The sequence below is a fragment of the Triturus cristatus genome, chromosome 6 (assembly GCF_964204655.1).
Source record: "Triturus cristatus chromosome 6, aTriCri1.1, whole genome shotgun sequence".
In the NCBI taxonomy this organism is placed as follows: domain Eukaryota; kingdom Metazoa; phylum Chordata; class Amphibia; order Caudata; family Salamandridae; genus Triturus; species Triturus cristatus.
In genome coordinates, this window is record NC_140589.1 from 1,899,728,453 (window position 1) to 1,899,755,216 (window position 26,764).

A 26,764-nucleotide genomic window follows, 5' to 3' on the forward strand; every position below is an offset into this window, starting at 1 on the left:
GGACCTAAATGCTGAGTATCTGGCCCCATCAAATCCGACACGTATAGATCTTCACAGAGCCGCTGTCAAAAAAACTGTGGTGCTGCTGCACAAAAGACTCAACTGTAGTCTTGGTTACTCCTTGAGTCCACACTCCGCGATTAGGAGGGCATCAAGAAGGATCGTATGCCCTTGCTCTGCCTATTGCATCTTTACATTGAAAGTGTAATCTAGAATTTCTTCAGCGCACTTGTCTATGTGGTCAATTAAATGTCTCATTAAATGCCAATAGATTTTTGTGGAGGACTCCCCATTTAAGCTTATCCAGTGTTTTTTTATTATTTTTCTAACAGGTGCAATAAAAGCAGTAATGAACAAAAAAGAAGAATGCATTAATCACTTGTGTAGAAAGTGATGTAAAAACAATACACCTCGAAATGTCTTCCCTTGAAGGCTAATGCCTCGCCAAAGTCTTTTTCAACAGCAGAAAACCCAAACTGCCCAATGTGGTCTGAACCTGGCTCTTAGCGATCACCTGATATACATTGATGGAATAACACACTGACTTACAGAAGCAAGTCTGATAAGGTTCTCATTACAAAGGAAGAGCTAACCTGGATCAGAAAGAACACACAGAAGAGAAACCGTATGAATATCTAGAAAGTGACAACACATTTATTAGGGAGAGAAAGAGCAAGTGCAACATCAGAAAATCATACTGGAGAAGAACCATATTGATTGACTGACTGTGGAACAGTTTTCTTTGCAATGAAAGACCTAATGCAGCATCAGAGTGTCTACGTAGAGGAGAAACCATATAAATGTACAGAATGTGATAAGGCATTTATAACACTTGGAGAGCTAAAGCAACACCAGAAAACCCACACTGGAGAGAGATCATATCAATGTACAGAATGTGACCAATCATTTATAAGAAATGGAGACCTAAAGCGACATCATAAAATCCACACTGGGGAGAAACCATACCAATGTACAGAATGTGACAAGGCATTCATTAGAAAATCCCATCTAATGGAACATCAGAAAGTCCACACTGGGGAGAAACCATATCAATGTACAGAATGTGACAAAGCATTTATAACAAATGGACAGCTGAAGCGACATAAAAATATCCACTCTGGGGAGAAACCATATCATTGTACAGAATGTGAAAAAACATGTATAACAAATGTAGATCTAAAGCTGCATCATAAAATTCACACTGGGGAGAAACCATATAAATGTACAGAATGTGATAAAGCATTTAAATCAAATGGAGACCTGAAGCTACATCACAAAATCCACACTGGGGAGAAACCATATGAATGTACAGAATGTGACAAAGCATTTATAAGAAATGGCAAGTTAAAACGACATCACAAAATCCACACTGGGGAGAAACCATATAAATGTACAGAATGTGAAAAGGCATTTATAACACTTGGAGAGCTAAAGCGACACCAGAAAACCCACACTGGAGAGAGATCATATCAATGTACAGAATGTGACCAATCATTTAAAACAAATGGAGACCTAAAGCTACATCATAAAATCCACACTGGGGAGAAACCATATAAATGTACAGAATGTGACAAAGCATTTATAAGAAATGGAGCGCTAAAGCGACATCATAAAATCCACACTGGGGAGAAACCATACCAATGTACAGAATGTGACAAGGCATTCATTAGAAAGTCACAGCTAATGGAACATCAGAAAGTCCACACTGGGGAGAAAGCATATCAATGTACAGAATGTGACAAAGCATTTATAACAAATGTACAGCTGAAGCGACATCAAAATATCCACTCTGGGGAGAAACCATATCAATGTACAGAATGTGATAAAGCATTTATAAGAAATGGAGAGCTAACGCGACATCAGAAAATCCACACTGGGGAGAAATAATATCAATGTACAGAATGTGGCAAAGCATTTCTCAAATATAGTCAGCTAAAGGAACATCAGAGTTCACACTGGGGGGAAACCGTATGAATGCACTGAATGTGACAAAGCATTTATAACCAATGGAGAGCTGAAGCAACATTTAGAAAATCCCCACTGGAGAGAGACCGTTCAACTGCACTGAATGTGAGAAGTCCTTTATTAGAAAGTCGCATCTTATGCAACATCAGCTAGTCCACGTAGGAGAGAAACCCTATGAATGTACATAATGCAACAAGACATTTATTACTAGGCAAAGTTAAATACTACATCAGAAATCCCACACTGGTGAGAAACTATATGGCTGTACTGAATGTGACTTAGCAGTTATTACAAAGCAAAGTTTAAAAATACATCAGAATGTTCACACATGAAAGAAACCATATAATTGTACAAAATGTGACAACACCTTTATTCCAAATGGAGGGTGACCATTTAACTGCACCACATAACAAGGTATTTATCATAAAGGGAGAGGTAAAGCAATATCAGTGTCTACACTGGGGAGAAACCACATGAATGTATAGAATGTGACTAGGGATTTATTACAAAGCAAAATGTAATACAAGATCAGGAAGTTCACACAGGGGAGAAAATATATGTATGTACTGAATATCACAAAGCATTCATAATAAATGAAAAACTGAAGCGACATCTGAAAATCTACATGGCAAGAAATCCAATGTATGGACAGAGTTTAATAAAGTCTTACACAGGAAGAATAAGCTAATGGCGTATAAACAAATCTACACTAGGGAGAAACCCTATTAATGAATAGAATGTGACAAGGGATCGATAACAAAATATATATCGGAATGTTCCCATAGGAGAGAAACTCCATAAATGTATTGAATGTGGCCATGCATTCGTAAATGGAGAGCTAACTCGACATGAAAAGTCAACCCTGAAGACCATACTGAATTTAGCAAGGCTTTTATTGGCAAGGGAGAGTTAAAACTGCATCAGAAAGTCTCCACTGAGAAAAATCTATATGAATGTACAGAATCAATCAATGGGTATTAAGCATGGCAAATCATCAGTGAGGTTCTCAAGGTGCTGGGTAAGGAGTTGTCCAGAGGGGCCGATCAGTTGAACAGGGGCACCTGTTTTAGGATCTCTAGGATATTCCTGAGTAGGCCAACCTATTGTAATTTTAAGTTCTGCCCATAGATCTGCTGGCACAATTATGTCAAATAGACTGTTCAAATCAATCCACAGTACTTTTGATAATTTGACAAACCTATCTACCTGCCTATACCATTCCACCGGCTTCTCGCGAAGATGGGGGAAGTCATTTGTAAATGATAAAATGTCCTGTCTGGTCCAGGGAACATGCACGTAGCCTCCTCCTGGGATCTCTCATGGGACACTCAGTTACCACTTTCTCCTTTTCTCTTACTGGGAAAGCTGCAAACGTTTTGTCTGTTGCATCATCTCGTTTCCGAAACCACCTGCTCTTCCATTTATATAGATCGCCCCATTTACTTAGTAAAACAATTAGCTCTTTAATTTGAGTTAATCTTCCTGCAGAATTCAAATTCTCAATGTCTTTTTCAGCAAAGTCTACTCTGTATGGTTTCTGTAATGACTTTATTTTCTCAAAATCGATACCCATTTCAGTTGCCGCTTTTTCCAATTTTTCATGCAAATTTCTTGCTCTCAATGTTATACTTTTACATAGAAACATTTAGTTCTTCATCCTGATATGCTTTTAACTTTTCTGTTGGAATAGTTCCTTCTATTAATTCTTACAAAGTTATTTTTAATTTTGCCACATCTATAGGTCTGGGTTTGGTATCTTTTTGCTGTAAACTTCTTAACCATTCGCTTAGTTCATCAGAAGTGGGACCTACAGGAATTGTTTCATTCCTCACTCATTGTAGACTCTTTGGTGATCCTGGTACTGATTCTGTCGTCATTAGTGTTTTATTCTTTGGACTCTGATTTACTGTCAAATTTTTAGGAGTCCTTAATCCAGAAGTTCCTACCAATTGTCCCCATGGATTTTCTCCTGAATTCCTTTTTCCTGTTTCAGCTTGTTTATTACTGTTATAAGGGATCGTTAGACAATACTCACTATCATTTTGCTTATCAAAAACAGGCATCACTGGTCCTATTGTTACAGGAACAGTTACAGCTTCCATATTTTTGGTCAATTCCCTAATCTTTTCAGTTAACTCCAGAGTAGTTCAGGCTAATTCAGCTGAGTTTTCATTTGTCATTCTACCGGGCTGTGTATTTTCTGATTCTCCAAAGGGATTATTTTTCCCTACCTCAGGTGGCGTTGGCTCAAATTTTATATTTTGTGGTGCCTCTTTTACTGGCGCATTTGGTGTCAACAGCGTAGAATTTGGTTGGTACGGGGGAGGATTTTTATAAAACATGTCCTCGAGTACATCATCCTCCGACTCATTCATACCATACTTGTAGCCTTCTGATCCTGTATTGTTTCTTTTTTCTGTTCACTTTCTACTACTAGTCTCCTCAGCATTTCTCATAGGGAACATCCCATCAGCCACATTCGCACTCCACCATCTCCTCATTCTGTCATCCTGATTTCCCTGTCCACACGGTCTACCAAACATGTATTTATACCTTCCGCCACTCCGCTGTCGCTCTCTTTCATACATCTCATCTTCCCATTCTATCAATGTGTCAAACTGAGAAGGTCTAGGCCCTAATCTCATCATCCTTTCTCTTAAATTCCTAATACCGCTAAATTAAATGAATCATGTTCTGGAAACACTAAAACTCCATCATCTTTTGTATACTTTGCCCAATTATCTAGCCAAATACATGTATGATACCCATATTTCGCAACCATGAAGGATGCGGGTGATTTCGGTGGAGGAAGCAACTGTCTCGCTCTAGTCACAATCGGCTTATCCTTTTTAAATACATTCTTAATCTTCCCAAACCAGGACTTTTTTTCATTCTCTGGTGGATCGTAATACATCATTTTCTTTATTTTGTATCGTTAGATTTCCTCTACGACTATTCTGTGGTCTTATCCAATCGTAGCGTGACTCATACTAACGCACCAATCAGGGGTGTCTGTCACTTTTGCAGCTCTGCAATCTCAGCGCGACTTATACTAACGCACCAATCCGGAGCGTCTACGTCACTCTAATTCTTCAATCCCAGCGCAGTCTTTTGGACGTCAGCTTGTCTCGCTACTCCTGCTGACCCCTCCTTTACAACATTTATCGGAAACATTTCTCTTACGCACTCTTTCACTCAAAATCTGTTAGTAACAACATAACACCACCATTGTCCGTTTGGCTAACCAAAGAGATAGTTTTGACCTTTTTTACAAGAATTCCGTATTTCTCGACAACAGCGCTTACCTCTGCCCTACCACGGAATTATTCCATTCGCCGATAAAGTAGCACTTCCCTCTACCTTACCCTTCTAACAAGCATTAGCTAACCATTTCTCTGGAGAGAAGACCAAAATTTCACAGGTGGCCTTCGCTACCCATACACCACTTTCACACAGAAATGTCCCTAACGATAACACATGACGATGTTACTAATTCGAACCCAGACAATGCGTCGTGCGACTCCAATCATCGCACGCTTTCCCCGTGTACCTACAGGGCATCCAACTTCCTACAGCCCAGAAGTCTTCAAAAACAACATAGAATGCAACGCAACTCCACATAGAATGTTAGAACATAAATTAATTATCATCCAAACATCCATCAATAACCAATAATCAGAAATCAAAATCAATAAGCGATAATCACCAAACAATAAAACCATCAATCTGCTACCAGAAAAGCTGATCCAGAGGAAAGGGGCAAGGGCGGGCAAGCAATTTTACCGATCCTCCCTACGTCACAGATTCGTCAACTGCACTTATTCATTCGCACACGCATTCATTGGTGGGGCCCATAACACCAACACTCACACGTTTCTTACACTAAATCCGCACGCAGGAGGACGATGTCTCCACTAGACATGTGGGGAGGTACCTTATTACCTATAGGGAAAGAAAATTTATCACAGAATATACATTTTTACATCAACACCTATAGGATCATAACTTTAACATCAAGGCACTCCACCACTTGGTCGAATGGACCAATTAGTTCGACTGGTTGATGGTGATTTAGAACCAGTTAAAACACATTAAAGCTTCAGAATCCTTTTAGCAACCTACTTGAAGAACCACAAACTCATTTTCTGTTAATCAGTATTTAGTTTATCTAATTTCTTGCTCGCAATTATATAATTAGCATTTTGGTCAATCAAGTTTGAATTTCAATCAACTCAAATTGCATGACATTTTATATTTACCTATTCTTGCTATGGGGGTTCTTTTCTAATTCAATTGGCTCTGCCTAACCCAAATTCTTTGCTCAATCGTCCCAATTGAAAGCAGGACCCGATTCAATAAGTCCGAAAAGTTCTCTCGCTCAGCACAGCACAGTCCCAAAGATATCCAAAGGACCAAGCAATCGTGCAACCGAATTGATCACGCAAGTTCTGTACACTCTCCTTCGGACACAATCTCTCTAAGGTGGCCCTTTCAAACGACTAACGATGAGCACCCCACACCTGTATTCACCTCATCAAGCTACCCCTCCCTATTCTACTACCCTTTTTATAATAAAATTCTGGGTAACATGAAACATTTATTGAACTAAGAAGAAATGTGATTGGTCCATTTTGCAAAAATTGTTATATGGTCCAGGTGTCTCACTGTCTTGGGTTCTCAGAGAACTTGCTTGGTCACATCCTCAGTCTATGTCATGCTCATGCAACATTGTTGATTATAGCTGACTATTGTTTTCTCCGGGTAATTTCACTGACTGAAATCTGGCAGTCTTCCATGCTCCTATCCTTGGCCAGGAACACTGTGCTCTGAATTGAGGATGCCTGGAGGTCTTCGGAGCCATCCGAGTCTGCGCAGAAGACATCGCTCTCACAAGACGGTGGCCACTTCCGATCTCCATTTTGAATGTCATGGCTTGGTAGGCCCGAATGCCAACTTAAGCAAAACAAACACAAAAGAATAATTAATATGCGGAAATGAAGATTCTAATGTTCAACCCACACTAATCCCTTTATGTATTAGTATTTTCCTGGTGTATAGCGACATTTAAAGCAATAATACTCACCATTTGGCATCAACAGGAACGCAAACGTCACTAAAGCAACATAAATCATGAAATATTCTATCACCACACATACTACTATTAATAGGCTTACCACAATTAGTTATTAGAGTTATTCTGCTATGCAAATAGCAATGAGTCCTGCATGTAATTTGTGTTTACCAAAAATGCGCGTTGTTGGTTAATATATCACAGCACACAGTTAATACAAATTAATATATAAATTGATTACGTCATTAGTATTTTCATGCAAAATAGAGAAGGTATATAAAATTTCGCTTTACCTGCTCCATCACCGGCATAGAGGGGATTGCTCCCGACTGGATCACATCCTTCCTACAAAACAGAAATAATGTCATCCACTCACCCCTTTCTCATCCAAGCCTTACTTCACAAAAGCAGGGGTCCATCAAGGCTCTATCATCTCCCCCATGCTTTTCAGCATCTACATGAAGTCATAACCAGCACTGATCAATGAGTTTCACCTCACAGGCTATAACTATGCAGATATCACACAAATACTCCTTGAACTGGAAAGCCCAAGACATTGAAGCTCACAAATTTTCAGCTGCTTCAGAGCCATTGATCAATTTATGAAATGGCACCATATCAAATTGAATGCTTCCAAAACAGAAATACTCACATGTGGCAATTAAAAATATGATGACCTACTCGCCTCCTGGCCTGACAATTTGGGAACACAGCTTTAAGTATCTAAGGAAGTAAGAAACCTCAAAATTACCATTTACTCCAAGTTATCAATGAATACCCAAGTGGACAAACTAGCAATATCAAGCTTCATTACTATAAAAACTCTGTAACACATCTTTCCCCAGTTGGGATTTCCACACAGGGTCCAGGCTACTATCTCTCTTGTACTGTCTAAACAGGATTACTCCAATAGCCTCTAACACGGATCATTATTAACAACAATGAAAAGATTACAACGGATTCAGAACTCTGCTGCTAGACTCCGCCTGCGTGTAAATCCACAAGCCCACAACTCCCCTGCCTTGCGGGCCCTACATTGGTTGGATCCACATTCAAGCTGCTTTTTATCACCCAGAAGGCGATACGTGAAACAAGGCCGCTCTTCAGGAATACAATCATCAATACCATAGACCTCTTCAACGTCATGAAGCAGCAAGTCTCCTCTCTCCGTCAACACTCATGCAATGATTCTACCAAGTGCTGCGGACAATCTGCAACATTCTTCTCTTAAAAAATATCTAACATTGAACTCACTCTTCTGCCACCCTCCCCCCTGCCCTGCACCATGATTACCCCCAGAACACTGAGGATCCACCTAAGGCCCTTCATCTAAACAACCGCTGTCTCCCCAATCTCTGCCCATCAGCAATCCAGAACACCAACCACAACCTTTTACAACTGAAACATTATGCAATTTGGACTGAATTAGACTGTTTCCCTGAAGAAGAATTCAGAAAACGACTCTCCTGCATGAAGCTAACATTGCACATCTCAAACCACCTCCCTACTGCACTTGTCAAAAGTCTTAGCTACATCATCTCCACCGTATGGACTAAAATCATCAACTCCACCCTATTGAGTTTCTCAATGTCAGCCTCACCTTAAACCTGGACAAATCACCCCATCATCAAAAAACCAGATGTCAACCTGAAAGACCTTAATATTTACAGACAGATAACTAACCTCCCTCTGCTTGTCAAAGCCATCGAAAATTTTGTGTTTGCACAACTAAACAACCACATTGAAAAAATACAACTTTCCAATCCAGATTCAGGAGAGGTTGAAGTACAGAGACTGCAATACTGAACATCACAGATGGCCTTCACAGATCTCTGGATGATGGACAGACGTGCCTCCTAGTCCTCCTGGATCTCAAGGTGGCCTTTAATACTGTCAACCATGGTATCCTCCTGAACACCCTATCAGCGTGCAGGCATCACTGGAACTGTCTTTCGGTGGTTTGCTTCTTTCCTGAACCAGTGTTCACAGCTAATCAAGCTAAACAGTTACACCGCCAAACAACACCACTCTCACATGAACTCCCCCAAGGATCAGTTCTGTCTTCTGCACTATTCAATCTCTACATGGAACCCATCATTATGGTCCTCAAATAAACCAGAATTGGGTATCATCTGTAAGCAAATGACGCCCAACTCTACATTACAATCTCCTCAATTAAAGACATCCATTGCTTAAACTTTACTCTCTCAATGGTTCAATCCTGACTAACCAGTACCATCTCAAACTCAACCCCAACAAAACCAAACTCCTCCTCATCCAATGGAAAGACAAGTCCTTTCCCACAGCTATTTAGCTCGACAACCTCACTGCATTAAACTGCAAACTATCAGTCTCTAACTCAATCAAATCGTTGGGGATTACACTTGACACAAACTTGAACATGAAAGAGCATATTAATGCCTCAGGCTAAAGTGTGTTCTAGATGCTGACACACCTTAAAAAAGGCAAACCCTTCCTCCTCATCAAGGACCTAAAGACAGTGGTGCAGTCCTTATTCCTCTCCAGGCTGGACCACGGTAACTCAACATCTCACAGCCACCACTAAAACACACTTCGCAACTATGACAGGTACACTCAACTGAGCAGCCAGGCTACTTTCGGGGGAGAGTCGCTTTGACTACATCACTTACACTCAAGAAACTCAACTGGCTACCAATAGAGTCAAGATGTATACTCAAAACTGTCTGCATAACACACAAAACTCTCTACAGGGAACAAACGCTCTACCACACAAACTTTCCAAAGCCGGCCTTAAGAGACCTCTTCATAGCTCAAGCAGCCTACTCTTGATTCCACCCAAACTGAAGAAAGAAAAATCTTGCACCGGCTTCTTCTCCCGGAAACGCTCCAAGACTATGGAACTCGCTGCCACAGGATCTATGTGACATTCAAACATTCCAACACTTCAAGAAGAATCTTAAACTTTTACTTCTCAACAAGTTCCTAAACCTCGCCCCCCCGCCAAGCCACCGGACCCTCTAAATAAATCTGAACTTGACTACCTACTACCTCAGGAAAAACTGTACCTCCACTCCCAACCTTCACTATACTCTACCAGAACTATCTCAGAACTGTTTTGTTCAACAGGCCTGTGAAATTCCACTCATCAGGCGTTAAACTATTGCATTCCAGTGTGGTGGTCCGCATCACCGTACTGAAATGCATTGTCACGCCTGATAGCGCCTACTCAGATTCCCAGCCAGAGAGCTGCTTAAGTACTACTGACTGGTAATTTGGTTTTAGCTGACCGCGCATTGCTGCGGCAGGCTTTGTGGCTTGGGGGTTTGGTTCAGGCAACTCGCTCTGTCCAGTCAGGGTTGGCTACAATGTGCGTCAGTCACTCTGCGGCTAAAGTCAGTGACTTGACATCAAGTCTTGTGACTTAATTTGGCCAATCAACAGCCGAGGCCCGAGCCGTGCGCAGATTCAGTTTGCAAAGCCAGGAGCTTGCAGGTGCTGCTGAGCTGAGCTCACAGGGCCCGATTCATGGAACTAACTTAAGACAAAATCCTAAACTTACTACCATTTTGGTATTCACAGAAGGCACTTACTCATTTTGGTATTCACAGAAGGCACTTACTTACTCATTTTGGTATTAAGAGGTGTGGTGCAGCGGCCAGGGCAGCTAACTTCGGAGCACAGGATTCACGGTTCGATCAGCACCATGTGACTCTGGCCAATAGCTCACTTAATTTCCATGACGGCCCCCAGCGCCTTGAGACCCATAAAGGTGAGTAGTTGGCGCTTTACAAATACGGATTTACATACGGATTTTGAGTAACTTACTCATTTTGAGTAACTTACTCATTTTGGTATTCATAGAAGGCACTTACTCATTGATGAGTAAGTGCCTTCTGTGAATACCAAAATGAGTAAGTGCCTTCTGTGAATACCAAAATGGTAATAAGTTTAGGATTTTGTCTTAAGTTAGTTCTGTGAATCGGGCCCACTGTGCGGCCCCCATAAGATCATTAGGACCTGCGCAGCCATTGAGGGAGAGTCAGTGGTGCAGCCATGAATGCAGTCGGAGTGCGACCGCTGTCGCTGCTCAGACCGGCGGACCGGACGCAACGGGCAGCACTTGCTGAGAGTCTTGAGTGAGTGTCACTGTGTCGATTGGGCTGCTGAGATCAGAAGCTGAGGCCAAGTATTCCAGTATTCTCAGATTTTGAAAGAGACAAGCTGCTGTCTCTGCTGCTTGTCGTGTTGCTTCTTTGAATCTCCTGCAGCGATAAGGAGGAACCGGCGCCCCTCTGCACTTAGCTGCAGTGGTGCAGAAGATGCCCTTTTCTGAGCCACAATGCGCTTGGATACTGGTGCCCAGGACTTGAGACCCCCTACCCTGTTCTCCGGGTGTGCTTCTCAACTCAATAACTGCCTCAGAAATGGTAGGGTCTATAACACTTTGCTGCTGTCTGCAGCAAGCTACGTTTACTTTATATATGCATGAAAGGCCCTTTCCCCCTTACTCTGTTACGTGCAGGCTGCAGCCACATGAACGTAATCATTCCCGGGCCCCTAGGTGTTGACTGGCAGGGCTGCAGTCTATTGGGCATGATTAGAAAGTTGCATATTGTGTGCTTGCTGAGCAATTTGAAAGCCCCATCATCTGTCCTCTCTCCATTCCTGCACCAATGTCCTTGAACGTCCATGCTGGCTGTATGAAAAGAGGCATTTAAAAGTGCTGCCAGCCCAAGGCCTCAGAACCTGCAGCAGCGATGGATCGCCCAACTGGCCGAAGCAAGGTAGGTAATGCATGCTGCAATCATCACTGCAGAGCACCGCCTGTCCAATCAGCCCGGCCCGCCCAATGAAGACCCCCTGGCTCCCATCCTGGCAGTAAATCATTGGGCAGCACTTGTCCCTGGTGAGTTGTGCTGTGAATGGGTCAAGGTGGAGTGAGATAGGCTAGAAACCTCGCCACATTTCCAAGTAAATTAGGTTGTAAAATGTTTTAAAGACCCGCACATGATATCGTGGAGTTCATACAAGATAATCTGTATTCATTTTTAACACTGCTTTGCTTCATTTGTTTACTTTATCAGCCAGGGACCATTAAAACAGCTGTGGAACACATTTTATGGAAAAAGTATCTTTAGTTCGATCTGTTAAGCTTCGACACAGCTCACGCCTACAACCATTGGCCGGCAGCGTCTGACCTGAGTGAAGTAGTAAACAGTCTTATGCCTACAACCCTGGGGCAGGCGGCGTGTCTCCCAGTTATGCGTTTTATATATGAGATAACAACTAGGAAGTGAACCAATCGCACAGAGAGGCCAAATATGTCAGTAAGTGGAAAGTCACAACAAAGGGATGAACACCCACCCCAATCTCCTCTGCACCTTAGTGGCTTCATCCCAGTGTTTGCTGGGACATACGGGCTTGTATCAAGAATAAGGATATTGTTCGTTCAGACAGCGGCCTAAGTGGACTCCCTTACCTTTTGTGACTCCAATCGCAGGATTTGCAGGTATTATGGGCAGGTCACTTCTCTGAATTCCTTCGATTAGATCGTAATAAACAGGGCCCATAATTCTGTATATTCATCTGTCGTATTATCTATCGCAATTGACATGCACTCCATCGCCAGCACCACCCAGAGTTTTCTTAACCATGCGGAATGATCAGGCATCACCTCTGCGCCCCAGCATGCTGGACTGACCTTTCATGCGGTGTTTAGAGCAAGAGCTATTTGTCTGCCCCTAACTAATCACACGGGGAAGGTTAGGGGGTTGGAGAGACCCAAGATTGTGTATGCAGGAAAGAGGGGGATGGCCATGTTAAAAGCTTGATCGTTATTATTCAGGATCTGCTCCCAATAACGGACTAGCTTGGGACACTTCCAGAGAAGATGAAGAAGTGAGCCCGTTTGCCCACATCCCTGCTAGCAAAGTGCTGAGCGATTCCTGTTCCAACTTTGGACTCGAGCAGGTATTAGGTACCAATAAAAGGCAACTTTATAAGCCAACTCCGCGCCCGCCATATTGTGTGCTGTGTGTTGGGGTCTGAAATGGACGTCCTGCCATTCTTTGCTGGAAAGTGAACACTCCAGTTCCTCCTGCCACCTAAACTGACCCTTGAACCTGGAGGGTTTGGAGTCTGCCGATGTGAAGGCATAAAGCTCAGAGATAATACGTTTGTCCCCCTCTTTGGATATGACCCATTTTTCAAAATGGATCATTGGGCAAGATGTCCCGGGTCCAATGCCAGGGGAGGACACCCAGTGTCTCACCTGCGTGTATGGGAACAAGTCCGTTGCTAGTAGCGAGTAGTACGGTCGCAGCTGATCGAAGGGAATGATCCCATTGGGGTCGAATAGCGAGCCCACCCGTATGCAGCCTATTTCACGCCAGCGCTGAAAGACCTCTGATCTACACCCCAAGGGGAAGTCCAGATTGTCAACTATTGGTGTCGTCGGCGAGGGAAGTGTTGTGAGGTTGTGCCGAAGAGCTACAGCATCCTAGATCTTCAGAGTCCTGGCAGTCACCTGTGAGGAGTAGAGCTCCTACCCCCTATGCTTGCAAAGTAGCCATATCTTCCGCCAGACATTGATTCCCACAATAGTGTGATCCATAAAGGACCAATGCTTTTCTGATAATGGGAGGTTTAATTCCACAATAAAGCATAAGTGCGTGCCCTGAAAATAACATGAGATCAGGGGTAGCCCCATACCACCCTCCGCTTTAGGTTAAGTGATGAGCTGTTGACTAAGGTGCGGTTGTTTGCCGCTTCAGACGAACCGATTAATGGCAAGTTGTATGTTACGTAGGATCGATGGAGGCAATGTCAGAGGTATGGTCTGAAAAATGTAGAGGCTACGCGGCAGAACCATAATTTTGATGGCTGCGATACGGCCAGCCCATGACAGGCTGGGGCGTTTCCAGGTAGCTAGCGTCTTGGTGGTCTGATCTAAAAGGGGGCTATAGTAGAGCCACCATTGTCCTCGCTGGCGTGGAGGCCAAAAGGATATCCAGATATGGGATCGTGTCTGTTGCCCACTTAAAGGGGAACTCTGATCGCAGTGCAGCAATTAGGGCTGGAGAGACTGAGACGTTCATGATCTGAGATTTGGGGAGGGTCACCTTGAACCCGGAGATGACACTGATTTTCACAAATTCCTCCATGAGAGATGAAAGTGAGGTCATTGGGTTTGTCAGGCACAGAACAACATTTTCTGCATACATGCTAATTGTGTGCATGTCTGCTCCAAGCTGAATCCCTGAGACCCACAGGTTGTCCCGTACCTTTTGCGCCATGGGCTCTATTTAAAGCGGGAAGAGGAGCAGGGAACGGGGGCAGCCCTGGCGAGTCCCACATGCTATGGGGAAAGACGCAGACCCTAACTGTCACCCTGGGAGGGCTGTAGATGCAGAGCATCCAGGAGATGAACCAAACCCAAACGGACAGAGCGTAGCACACAGATACGGCCAATGGACCCTGTTGAACGCCTTTTCAGCCTCGAAGGAGAAGAGAATGGGTTCTCTCTGCGATCGCTGGATGAGGTCCGTGAGGTGGATGAGGCGCTTCCTATTGTCTCCTCAATAACAACGGACGCCTCACTAGAAGGCTGGGGAGCAGTCTTACAAGACCTTCAGGTAAGCAGTCGCTGGCTGCCCCAGCATCGCCTACTCCACATCAACCTGTTGGAGCTCAGGGCGATTCATCTAGCCTTACAGGCCTTCCTTCTGCGGATTCAACGATCCTCTGTCCTGGTTTGTACGGACAACGTGACAGTCATGCATTACGTAAACAAGCAGGGAGGTACAAGGTCTCGTCGACTATCCAAAGAGGCTCAGGAAATTTGGGACCTCGCAAAAGCATTACGTTTAGCAACTAATTGGGGCGACCAGGAGGACTGATCGTCAAAAATAACCCCCAAGTATGGAAATCTTGTTACCCTGGAGAGAACATTCCCTTCACAGTGCATAGTCTTAACTTTTTTGGGCTTACTGCCCACAGTCATGACATGCGATTTCGCGAAATTTACACTTAAGTCCAGTGTTTTCATAAAGTTTGTAGGGAATCTGGCGGATGAAAGGGTGAACATTCCTGGTTCATTTTAGGACAAAAGAAATAGTTGTGGTGAGGGTACTGATCTTATTTTTGAATATCAGTTTGTCATAAAAAATGAATCCTAGGTTTTTTACCTTTTGCACTGGAACTGGGAGGTCGCCCAAGCTGGGGGGCCACTATCTAGGTTACCAAAAGGAGGTATCAGTACCTAGCAAAAGAACCTCTGTCTTTATTTATTTATAGGTTTTATAATGCTCTTGAATCACCCCCGGAGGGGTATCTCAGTGGAAAGGGCACGGCAGGCTAAGCTGAAAGACCAAAGGCTAGAAAAGAAAGGTTTTAAGACGCTTTCTAAAGCAAAGGTTATCGGGACATTGTCAAAGTTGTATGGGAAGCTTATTCCAATAAGACGGGGCAAGGTGAGAAAGGCCTTCCATCCTAACCTTGTTCTCTTAATCCGGGGTACCTTGAGAAGGGATTTGGTGCCAGAGCGGAGGGTTCTAATAGGGGAGTATCTGGTGAGTTTTTCAGCTAGGTAAGAGGGGCCTTTATTATGAAATCTTCTACACCGTGCTGCATATCTTAAACTGCACCCGCTGGCGAACTGGAAGCCAGTGGAGTCGGCGGAGAAGAGGGAGGGATGGAGCCCTAGGGGGAGCGTTGAAAACGAGGCATGCAGCGTTTTTTTGAACCACCTGCAAGCGCTGCAGAGACGACTCATTCGCCGAGATTAATAGCGCATTACAATAATTGATGCGACTCAGAACCATCGCCTGCATAAGTGTTCTACGTGACGAGACAGGGAGAAGTGGAAAGACTCTCCGTAGTAGTCCCAATACATGAAAGCAAGAGACGACCTTAGCAGTCACATGCACCTTTAAGGTCAGAGCCTGATCAAGACGGATGCCTACATTTTTAACACAAGTCTTAGGTTGAGGGGGAACGCCGAGATCTTCTGGACACCACTCGGGTGTCCACCACAAAGGAGCATCATCAAAGAGCATTAGCTCCGTCTCTCCGGCATTGAACTGGAGGAAGTTGTCCTTCATCCAGATAGAGATTGTGTTTATCCCTGAAGCAAAGGAGTTTTGAACTGAGGGAGTGAATTTATTAAAAGAAAACAGCAGTTGCTTGTCAACCACATAGGATATGGGGGCAAAGCCCAATGTCCTCAAGAGGTTAGCCAGGGGAGCCACATAGATGTTGAATAATGTCGGGCTCAAACATGAGCCCTGGGGGACTCCCCTCTTTATTTCCCTAGTCTGTGAACAGTAAGGGCCAAGATTGATGGTCTGAGATCTAGAGGAAAGAACGCTGGACATCCACTGCAAAGCTGCACCTCTCAGTCCTATCTCCTCCAGTCTTCCCAGCAAGATCCGGTGCGAGACCGTATCAAATGCAGCGGAGAGGTCCAACAACACCAGAATCGTGGAGTGGCTGCTATCTAGGGTCATTCTGATGTTATCCGTGACCACTAGTAAGGCGGCCTCCGTGCTGTAATTAGGTCTAAACCCAGATTGTGAGGGATCGAGGCCACCCGTGGCTTCCACATAGTCAGACAGCTGCTTATTAATATGTTTCTCCACGACCTTTCTCAGGAGCTGGAGGAGAGAGATAGGGCGAAGATTCGAGAGATCTTCCATTGGGGCCTTAGTATTTTTTCAGATCTGAATAATCTGAGCCGCCTTCCATTCAGGTGGTAGTCAACCTTCCTTCAAAGACAGATTAAGAAGTGGAGTGATATATGGAACCAAATGAGTGGATAATGAAGCAGCAGTTTTAGCCGGAATGATGTCCAGGGGAGATCCTGATTTAGCCGATCTCAAAGCTGCTTCTACTGCTTCAAGAGTTATCGGGAGGAAATTATCTAGCAGCTGCGTGCTACTGGGCACCCTTGAGAGGACAGCTGGGGAGGCAAATGTGCCCCCTGATAAGGTAATTTTATCATAAATCAAATCTATCTTCTGAGTGAAATACCTATCAATATCATTGCATGAAGTTTGGGACGGAGCCTCTACCGATTCGCATGCCTTGGGATTGGTGAAGGTTTTCAAGATTAGAAACAAGGTTTTGGACACATTTCCTGCCTGTGCTAGCTGTGAGGCTAAAAAGGTTTTCTGGGCAACTTTTATATTTTTATGGTAGACAATAAGAGCTATTTTGAAATTTTCCTTGTCCCTAACTTCATGATTTCTACGCCACCGTCTCTCTAAATGTTTACATCCCCTTTCTGCCGTTCAATTTGAGGCAGTTGAATCTCATCCACATATTTACCTGTGTCATGCAGCTATTAAAACGATCAGCTGTCTCTTCAACGTTGCTTGAAACTGACATCACTAACTGGGTGTCGTCAGCATCTGAAACTACTGAGAAGCCGAACTATCTGATGATTGTAGTCAGCGGGGGGACATATAGATTGAAAAACGTGTGGCTCAGGGATGAGAACTGTGGCACAACACAGGGGAGTTTAAATTGCTCGGACGAAAAAACTTAGTACTCTACTGAAAGAGTCCTATTGGAGAGAAATTATGTCAGCAGCTTAAAGGCGGTGCCTCTGATCCCTAGCTCAGATAACCTGTTGGTTAATGTTTTGTGGTTTACTGTGTCAAAGGCTGCCGATGGAGCTAAGAAAATCAGGGCGGCCTTACCCCCAGTGTCCAGCATTGCTCTTAATACTTCTGCCGCCACGACCAGAGCTGTCTCAGTGCTATGCCCCTCACAGAACCCATATTGTGAGGGATCTAGGAGGTCCATGGAAGAGATGAATGCCGTGAGCTGTGCATTTATTATTTTCTCCAGCACCTTAGCTGGAAAGGGTAGTCTGGAGATAGGTCGATAGCTGCTAGGATCTTGACAATATTTACAAATGGCAATGGTGGTTCGATTGGTAGCACATCTATTCTCTTTGTGCATTAGAAATAAACATAGAAGTATTGGTGCCCCTCGAGATTAGAATAACTGCACCCCACTGCCTAAGGTGCCAAAACTCGGGAGCCCAATTGGACCCAGTGAATACGTGAAAACAAAAGTTTAAACCTTGGCACTCTTATTCTGTTTTCTATTGATTCACAAAATTGTTTAGAATGATTACTCCAAATATCAGCACGACATGAGTATAATTCTTGCTGAATCCATTTAATATAAGTATATAGCAAAATCTAAACTCACAAAGTTAAAAAACAGTAGCAACATAATCAGGATTAAACAGCTTGATGTGATGTGAAGAGATCGTCTGTCCCTATTGATTTTTATAAAGACAGAGAGGAGGAAAAGACTGAGATCGTTGTGGCTCAAGAGACAAAGAAATATATTGTCCCATATATGATAATAGTTAAAAAAGAATTTTTTTTGTATTAAAATACCTCGGTATATTATAGTACTATGTAGTAACACTCGACTGCGTCTCGTATTATTCGTATAAGTACACTGGTTGTTTTCTCTGTCAAAAGTCAAAATTAATTTCAAGGTTTAAAGACCCTATTTGTTATTCTATACATATCCTAGTCCTTGTAGGTATAATTATACCCTTGTAGTATTATATCTCACTCAATCGTTCTAAATCAGTATTTAATCAAGAGTCATATAGGACATAGGGAGCCCCCCAGTGCTAGTTGTTTTCAAACGTTTAGCGTTTATTTTGCTAAGTTATTTCTAATTACAACCTGATTTATTATGATTATGAGCAATTTTAAAATAAAAAACTCTGTTAATGAGAAAACCAGTGCTAAAAAAGGAAATGTAGAAGGAACAAGCAAGCGAAGTTACAATTTTGGTAGTCACATAATTTTATGCTATGATAACCCCTAAACGCCATAAGGGAAAGGAAAAAGAAAAAGAATAAGAATATGTAGGGATTTGGTAATATGGCCAAAGGTTTGTTTGAAGCATTAATTCATTCCTATATATTATTGTAACCTCCAAATTCTGACAATATTTATACATTTCCCTTGTCTTTCATGGCATTCTTAAAGACATAGAGCTTCATCTATTTGGGACAACTCATGGTCCCAAGCTCATATGTCTGCCAGAAAACAAAAAGAAGTCAACAATTTACCTGGAACTATGTTTTTCCATATTAAGAGTACTCGTTCCAATCAAAGAGGCCAAGAATGCTAGACCTCCAAATTTCATTGAAATGAGATAGAAATCACTAAACTATAGTGCAATATCGTTTGAAAACAACTAGCACTGGGAGGCTCCCTATGTCCTATATGACTCTTAATTAAATACTGATTTAGAACGATTGAGTGAGATATAATACTACAAGGGTATAATTATACCTACATGGACTAAGATATGTATAGAATAACAAATAGGGTCTTTTAACCTTGAAATTAATTTTGACTTTACGTGTCTTTCAACCTGACAGAGAAAACAAACAGTGTTCTTATACGAATAATACGAGACGCAGTCGAGTGTTACAACATAGTACTATAATATACCGAGGTATTTTAATACAAAAAATTTCCTTTTTTATCTATTATAATATATGGGACAATATATTTCTTTGTCTCTTGAGCCACAACGATCTCAGTCTTTTCCTTCTCTCTGTCTTTATAAAAATCAATAGGGACAGACGATCTCTTTCTACAAAACTTGGACAACTTCTATACAAAGTTACTTGGTTGCCTATGCAAATACAGATTAAAGGTAGCTATTGAGCTAAGACCCATAGAATCTTTGATTCATTTTATCTAATAACTTTTCACTTTATAGTTCAGCTCTATTCTGGATAATGAGCACCGCATGTTTTTTATATAATTCTCACTACTGTTTTTTTTGGGTCAATCTGCACCTTTTCTTTTCATTTTATATTTTTTGCTTCTAAATAAATTCACACGTTCTAATGAACATGGTTGTTCTTTGGATCTCAATACAATTAAAAGTGTATTCTTCTTGTTTCCTTTAAGAGATTTTAAAGATATGAATTTTGAAAATTCTCTTTATTATGACATTATTTGCAGCCTTGAAAAAGTTTAAAGAAACGAAACACGTGTCGGCTGCCAGTTCAACGTATGGATTGTCACATAAAGCTGTTTAATCCTGATTATGTTGCTACTGTTTTTTAACTTTGTGACTTTAGATTTTGCTATATACTTATATTAAATGGATTCAGCAAGAATAATACTCATGTTGTGCTGATATTTGGAGTAATCATTCTAAACAACTTTGTGAATCAATAGAAAACAGAATAAGAGTGCCGAGGTTTATACTTTTGTTTCCAGCTGCTAGCATCTGCTGGATCGAGATTAGGGTTTTTTAAGATTGGAAGAATTTATGTTTTCCAGTCATCAGGGAAGGTGCCTGAGCAAATTATCTCATTGAATACTACACCTAGTTGTTCACTAATGATTTTGGGAATCAGGTGCAGTATTTTGGGAGGACAAGGGTCGAAAGGAGCCCTCGATTCGGATATTTTTACCATCTGATCGATCTGTTCTACGAGAGGAGAGGAAAAGAAGGTAAGCAGTTTGGATGAAAAAAGATATGTGACTGCTATAGAGTTCCCAGAAACGGTATTAACACAATCCCTAAAGGATTTATACACCGTCTCTACTTTGTCCTTAAAAGGCTGTGCCAGTAAGTTGCAGACCTCCACGCTGTTATGCATCCTAGGTAGTTCTGGTAGTTTAGCTACGCTTTTAACTGTTGAAAAAAGCTCCTTGCTAGAGTGTCTTGCCTGTGAGATTTTTAATGAAAAGTATTTACTTTTTTCATCCAGTATCAATTTCTTATAGTCTGCCAGTGCTTGTGCATATTTAGTTTCTAATATAGGGTCGTAGTTTGCTCTCGACTGCAGCTAGTGCATCAGCGCCAGGGTTGGGGGGGACATAGTGTGATTACCCCTTCCTTCTCTCTCCACATTCGAACTCTGAGTGCTGTTAAGGGCTCCTTCCTTTTTGTGGGGCACTGGGAGGGTGCTTAGCTATTAATCTACAATACTTGGGTAGTGTTGGCATGATGAAACACAGGGAAGGGCCGCGTTGCTCAGCCGTGACTTTGATGAGGACTCGAGGCTTTCGTCTACCTCTGCGGCTAGGCCTCCTCGCATGTCGTGGGTCCCTCGTTGCTGGACCCAGAGGCGCGGGCCTCTTTCTTCCTCCCCCGGTTCTGGGGAGTGAAGACTTGAGGGGGCTTGAGGTGGGCCCACACTGTCCCTTTGCGCCTTCCTTCTTATTGTAGGTTCCGCAAGTGTGGTAGTGCCTCCTCGCGGGCTGCAGGGACTCAGTGTATGTCTTTTGTGGTGAGGGCTTCTCCTCGGCACAATGGAAGAAGGGTATGATCCTGGGCCAATTCACGGCGCAGTGTGACTCCCAGTGCTCTCACCTTCCAGGTCCCAGGGCAGTTGTCACACCCGCTGTGCCGTCTCTCCAAAGGCAGAGGAACCCGCTAGGCCATCTTCACCAGAGCTTCTGGTCTCGGGGAGGCCTTGACCGGTCTCCGCATCTCCATGCATCAACAAGGAGAGCCCCCCGTGTCGCAGTCTGTACATTCCTGGGCCAAAGCGGCACTTCCCCTCTGGGCCGCAGACTCCTGGCTTTCTCGCGGCAGCTGCCTCTGAGGAGGTCGAGCCCGCTCCGGGAGTCTGCTTCACAGTGAGCCGCTCATGAGTATCTGGTCCTCCCGCTCCGTCTTGATCAGCAGCCGGTGTCCCAGGCTACCTCACCCACCGCAAGAGAGCACTTCGTTCTCTGCTTCCAATGAAGCCATCTTAGGGTCGCGGGCGAGGGTCCAACAGGCAAATTGACAAGCTTATGTCTGCGGCGCTTCAGAGAGACCACGAAAGACGTCTTAGCCGACCACCATCTTGGACACGCCCCATTGAACACATTTTAAAGTTCTTTACTTTTATGTTATCCATTTTAAATATGCGCCAACAGGTAAAAATACAGGCTATAAGGGATTTAAAAAATGTATGCTGTGACATTAATATTCTAGTCAGGCCAATAAAAGAACACCCTGTTAGCAACCTTATTGACTGGTTCTTCGCGATGTAAGTGTAGCTAGAATGGCTTGATCTGGATGGGTTGTGTGACTATTAATGGCGTTTGAACAGAACTGCACAGGGCTGGATGGTTCAGGCTGGCAATAGGACTGGACAGGACCAGGCTGGTTCTGTTTGGGGTTATTGGGGCTAGAATGGACCTGGCAGGGCCACACTGGATTTAGTAAATGTGTCTAGAATTGCTTTAAACTGGATGGGCTGGCTCTGAACGTTGACGTAAAGGGTCACAGTGCATTGAGGAGGGGTAAACCTGCTGAAATTGTGTGTGGTTTGAATACTGGGTTGGACCAGCAGTTTCTGATGCTGAAAGACCTGATGCTGTCAATGGAGTTAGGATTTGACTGGATTGGAACGGGCTACTTCGAATGGGTGCTTCTCCTTGCTCAAAAGGTGGCAATTTGGGATATTTCGCTTTTTATTGGGACTTCATTGATTCGTTTTCCTGGCAGTAAAGTGTCACTCGTGTCAGCAGAATGTCATTCATATATTTACTAAAACCATGCAAATGTCGCACATACGCAATATGAAAACTTTACAGCTAGGAGACTCCTGTTAGTGCCCTTCCATTTCTGGTGCTTTGCATCAGTTTTAAGATCTTTTTAGCGTTTCACGTTGCTCCAATGGGTTTCATTTCTGATATTTATATGTTTCCCTCATCTTCAAAGCTTGAATTTTGCTCACCAGAAAGTATCACTCATAGTCGTTGAATGTTACTCATAATTACAATGAAATTATGAAAATGTAACACGTAAGCAATCTGAAACCTTAGCAGCTATGGTTCACTTATCCCACTACTTAACCCATACTCTTTGTATACACTGTAACTATGTACCTGTATCTATTTAATGAAACTGTGTTTATTCCATATGTCACTCGTATTACCTCTATTTCGTCTACTCTGTAAAACGTTCCGAGGACTCTGGGTCAAGTTTGCGCTATATAAAATCCGATAAATAAATACATTCAACAAAGGAACCTCTGGTCTAGATTGGCACCTCGCCTCAAAATCCCAACATACAAGAAAAACAATAGGTGGCACATCCTTCTCTGTTAGTCTGTACAAGTTTAACTTGTATATAGGTTAATGCATAAATAACTACATTTTTATAGTGACTATTTATCTAAAATTGTTAGAATTCAGCATCAACGATTGAAAGTCTGAGTTTATTAAATATAACCTAAAATCCACAAATATTACCTTTCTTACACATATATACCTTCTATAAACTTATCTTTATATGTATTACTTTACTCTTAATTCAGTATCTCCAATGCACTAACCTATATCTCAGCCTATACCTCTCTCAATATATCTTCCAACTTCACTCCATGACTCATCCCAAACCCCATTCTACTACTATGATCTCCAAAATAACCCTTACTAGACTCTTCCCTCCTCTACCCCGTTGCAACATCTCTCGTTTACTATTCAGATATCCCAAACAAGCCTTTCTAAACCATTTCCTCATGTACCCCTCCTAGACTCATCTGATACCTCATCTTTCTCCTTAATCCACTTCGAGACTCTTCGCCCTCCATCTCTCGTTACTCATCCCAAACTTCCTCCTACTGTTATAATCTCCAAATAAACAAACACTTTCTAGACCCTTCCCTCTTCTATCCCTCCACAATCCTTTTCAATCCAACTAACAGACTCACATGCCTACCGCTAAAATTATTTTCCTATTTCCCTATACTACTTCACCACTAATCCTTTTTGGGTTCCGAGGTAACGTGCTACTCGCCAAAAAATACTTCGATGCCTCGTCATAGAAAAATAAGCACTAAATAAATGCAATTAGAATTACTCCCATTCCCTGTATGTCTGAGCTGGTGTCTGGAATGTTTGTTGTATCTTGTGCTCACTTCACACAGGGAGAGTGAGGGAAGACCAACCTAGTTGCAATCTCCCAAAGTCATATCTGTACACAAAACAGCAACCAGGCTCCAAAGTAGAAAAATATAAGGATACCACTTAGAGATCCTACCGGGAAATCCAAAGATTTAAAAATAGATGCCTCACCCACTAAATAGTGGCATGCTTCTTCATCTGCGCTTATCCTCACCCTGGTAGGGTAATAACACCAGGGCAGACTGAACCACAAATGGAAGTTCTTATATAAAATATCCATCTAGATAAAGCAGGGATCCAGTTGAAAGAAGAAAAGGTTCCAAAAAAACCTCATGGTTATACCTGTTCTGAATTGCTATTTATTAGTAGGGTACCGTGGGTCTATTAAAATAGAGGTACTGGGTTCTAGTTGAGCATTATCGTCTCAATCACTTCAGATTCTTGCCAACATGTTTCAGCCCTCACAAAGAGCCCATACACATCTGGGGCCTTCTTCGGGGCTGTATGTAAGTGCCTCTGCCCTTTTTGCATGCGTTCCACGAATCTTAATGATGCATACGACTCTCACCTGAACTTGGATTCTTCTGTATTTCAGGGGTACCCTAACTATTCTTTTTTTGGGGGATCATGCGTGTCTGGCAGAGGGACCATCCTGTTGTGACAAGACGTACTGCCCAGACTGCCACTGATCCTGTTTTTCGTAGCCTAAGCTCCCATTCCCTATATGTCTGTGCCGGTGTCTGGAATGTGTGTTGTATCCTGTGTTCCCATTCCCTGTATGTCTGATCTGGTGTCTGGAATGCTGACAGTGAAGGATGTAATAGAATGTTGGTGTGTGGTTGTGAGAAAATGGGTTGTATTATATGGTATGATTGTGCAACCTTACCATGTAATACACTAACCAACCCCTTTTAGGACCAATAGATTTCATTTGTTAAATGCTTGCTCACGCCTGGGTAGCTGTGGCTCTGAGCAGCATTTAAAAAAGCACCAAAATAATTGGATTACATAACTGAGACACAAAATCTGACCCCAATTTATAAAAAAAAAGAACATTTTTATGTATTTCTACAAACCATATTGAAAAAGATCCTCTCGAGGGTTCCAGCAGACTCGGGTGCAACTTCTGACAGTAGGGTCCTTCTCCACTGTGACGAGGCACAGAAGTCTGAGGATCGGGGCTATCACTTACCCTTAGTAGACTTTATCTGTTGCGTTCCTGTGTTGTGAATAGGAGGTCAGTTGACTGATCCTTGGAGCCTCTTGCTTTGGCTGGGCCCAGAAAACAACTTCTCAATGAGTCGGACACAGCAGGTACAGTCCTTTCTCCTTTGCTAGGCACCAAGTACAGTCCACATCGGTGCAGCATACCTTCGCTGGAAACTGGGTGCAGCAGGGCAATCCTTTTTCCCATCCAGTCGCGATCTGAGTGGAGTGTGCTGTGGGGTGCTCTAATTATCTTCGGAATATGCCCTCAGGGTCGGAATTTATTGGTAGCCAATGGACTACCATGTTTTCTACTATCTGAAAACCACTTTCTGGGAAGTGTGGCATCTGGCTACCCTAGGGTGCACCATTCTTCCCACTCCCAGTATGGCAGAACTCCCCTCTTGTCTCCCAGCTCTTCTTAGCTCAACCCAGATTTGTGGCTACACTCCCCTGGAAAACTGGTTTGAAAACTGTTTTCCCCTTTTTCTGTCCCTGGTGTCAGCCTCTCCCCCAGACAATACAGCAGCCTCTCTCCCAAGTGTTTCCCATTTGCCCTTCAAAAGAGGCTTCTGCTTTGAAGCTCACCTTTTGGGCAGACATCCATGTGGCTTCCTGAAGGAGGGAGAAAACACCTCCTTCTAGTGAAGATCCCTATTGTATCCATTTCTGGGAGTTGTTAACACGACTCCCCAGAAAAGCAGAACGCCGACACAATGACAAGAACATATGTGCCACTGTTAAGGGCTCAGGGGATTAAAAGCAACACAGTGGTCTGAAGAACTCCCATATTCTCACTCTAGCAATGATAACTGTATCTCACAGCAAACCTAATATCCCATGACTTTTAGAAATGTATTCACCCCATATCACTTTTTAAACACTTCCCACAGCGTGGCCACAGAGGTAACAGAGCCCTGGTCCAAATCACTTGGTGGGCTTGTTTAAAGACTTGGTCTGACAGCTCAGATGGTCGCAGCCGCTACATTCTATGTATCCTCGCATAGTTGGCGAAGGTCAAAACCATCAGAATCAGAGAATGATCAGACAAAGTCCTAGGTAAATGTACTATAGTTTCACCCTAGCCAATCGCATCTCTAGATCCTAACCAGTGATCGATCCTGGAAGATATTCCATGTACTACAGAATGGAATTTAAATACTCTGGATTTGGGGCATTTAACACGGTACAAGTCTAGCAGTTTGTACTGATGCATTATATTCCATAGATCTCCCTGCACTTGAGTGTGTCGGCTGGACCCGCTTCTGGTGCTATCCAAATCAGCTTGTAGCATTAGAGTATTCTCCACATATTACAGAGCGAGGGGGAGAGGTTACAAGCCTGTTTCTAACTTTAGTGAAGAAAAAGAAACAAAAACAGTAACAGCAGAGTTCGGCCCATATGTGTTGACCAATGTAATGCGTGCTGAACCCAACAACCCCTGAACAACCACGCACCGGTCCTCTCCATCACATAATGTGTCCAGAGGCCTGAACCGTAAGCCTCGTTTAACCAATATGGCCATTTCCCTCAAATTCTAAAACAGTTATACCTTGGCACTCTAACCGTTAATGTACACAAGTTTATTATAATAATCTACTACATAAATGGCCAATTAGGGAACCCAGTT

General features: G+C 42.9%; 1 protein-coding gene across 1 annotated transcript in view; it reads right to left on the reverse strand.

The window, feature by feature from the left end:
* Positions 1-6,642: 6,642 nt before the first annotated feature.
* The window catches only part of LOC146822366 (uncharacterized), a 164,776-nt gene continuing 144,654 nt past the window's right edge, over positions 6,643-26,764 (reverse strand). The window contains exons 4-5 of the transcript XR_014963267.1: positions 7,330-7,381; positions 6,643-6,918 (exon numbers count right to left, since the gene is read on the reverse strand). The gene's annotated coding sequence lies outside the window, so the exon portion shown is untranslated. The remainder of the gene's footprint in view (positions 6,919-7,329; positions 7,382-26,764) is intronic.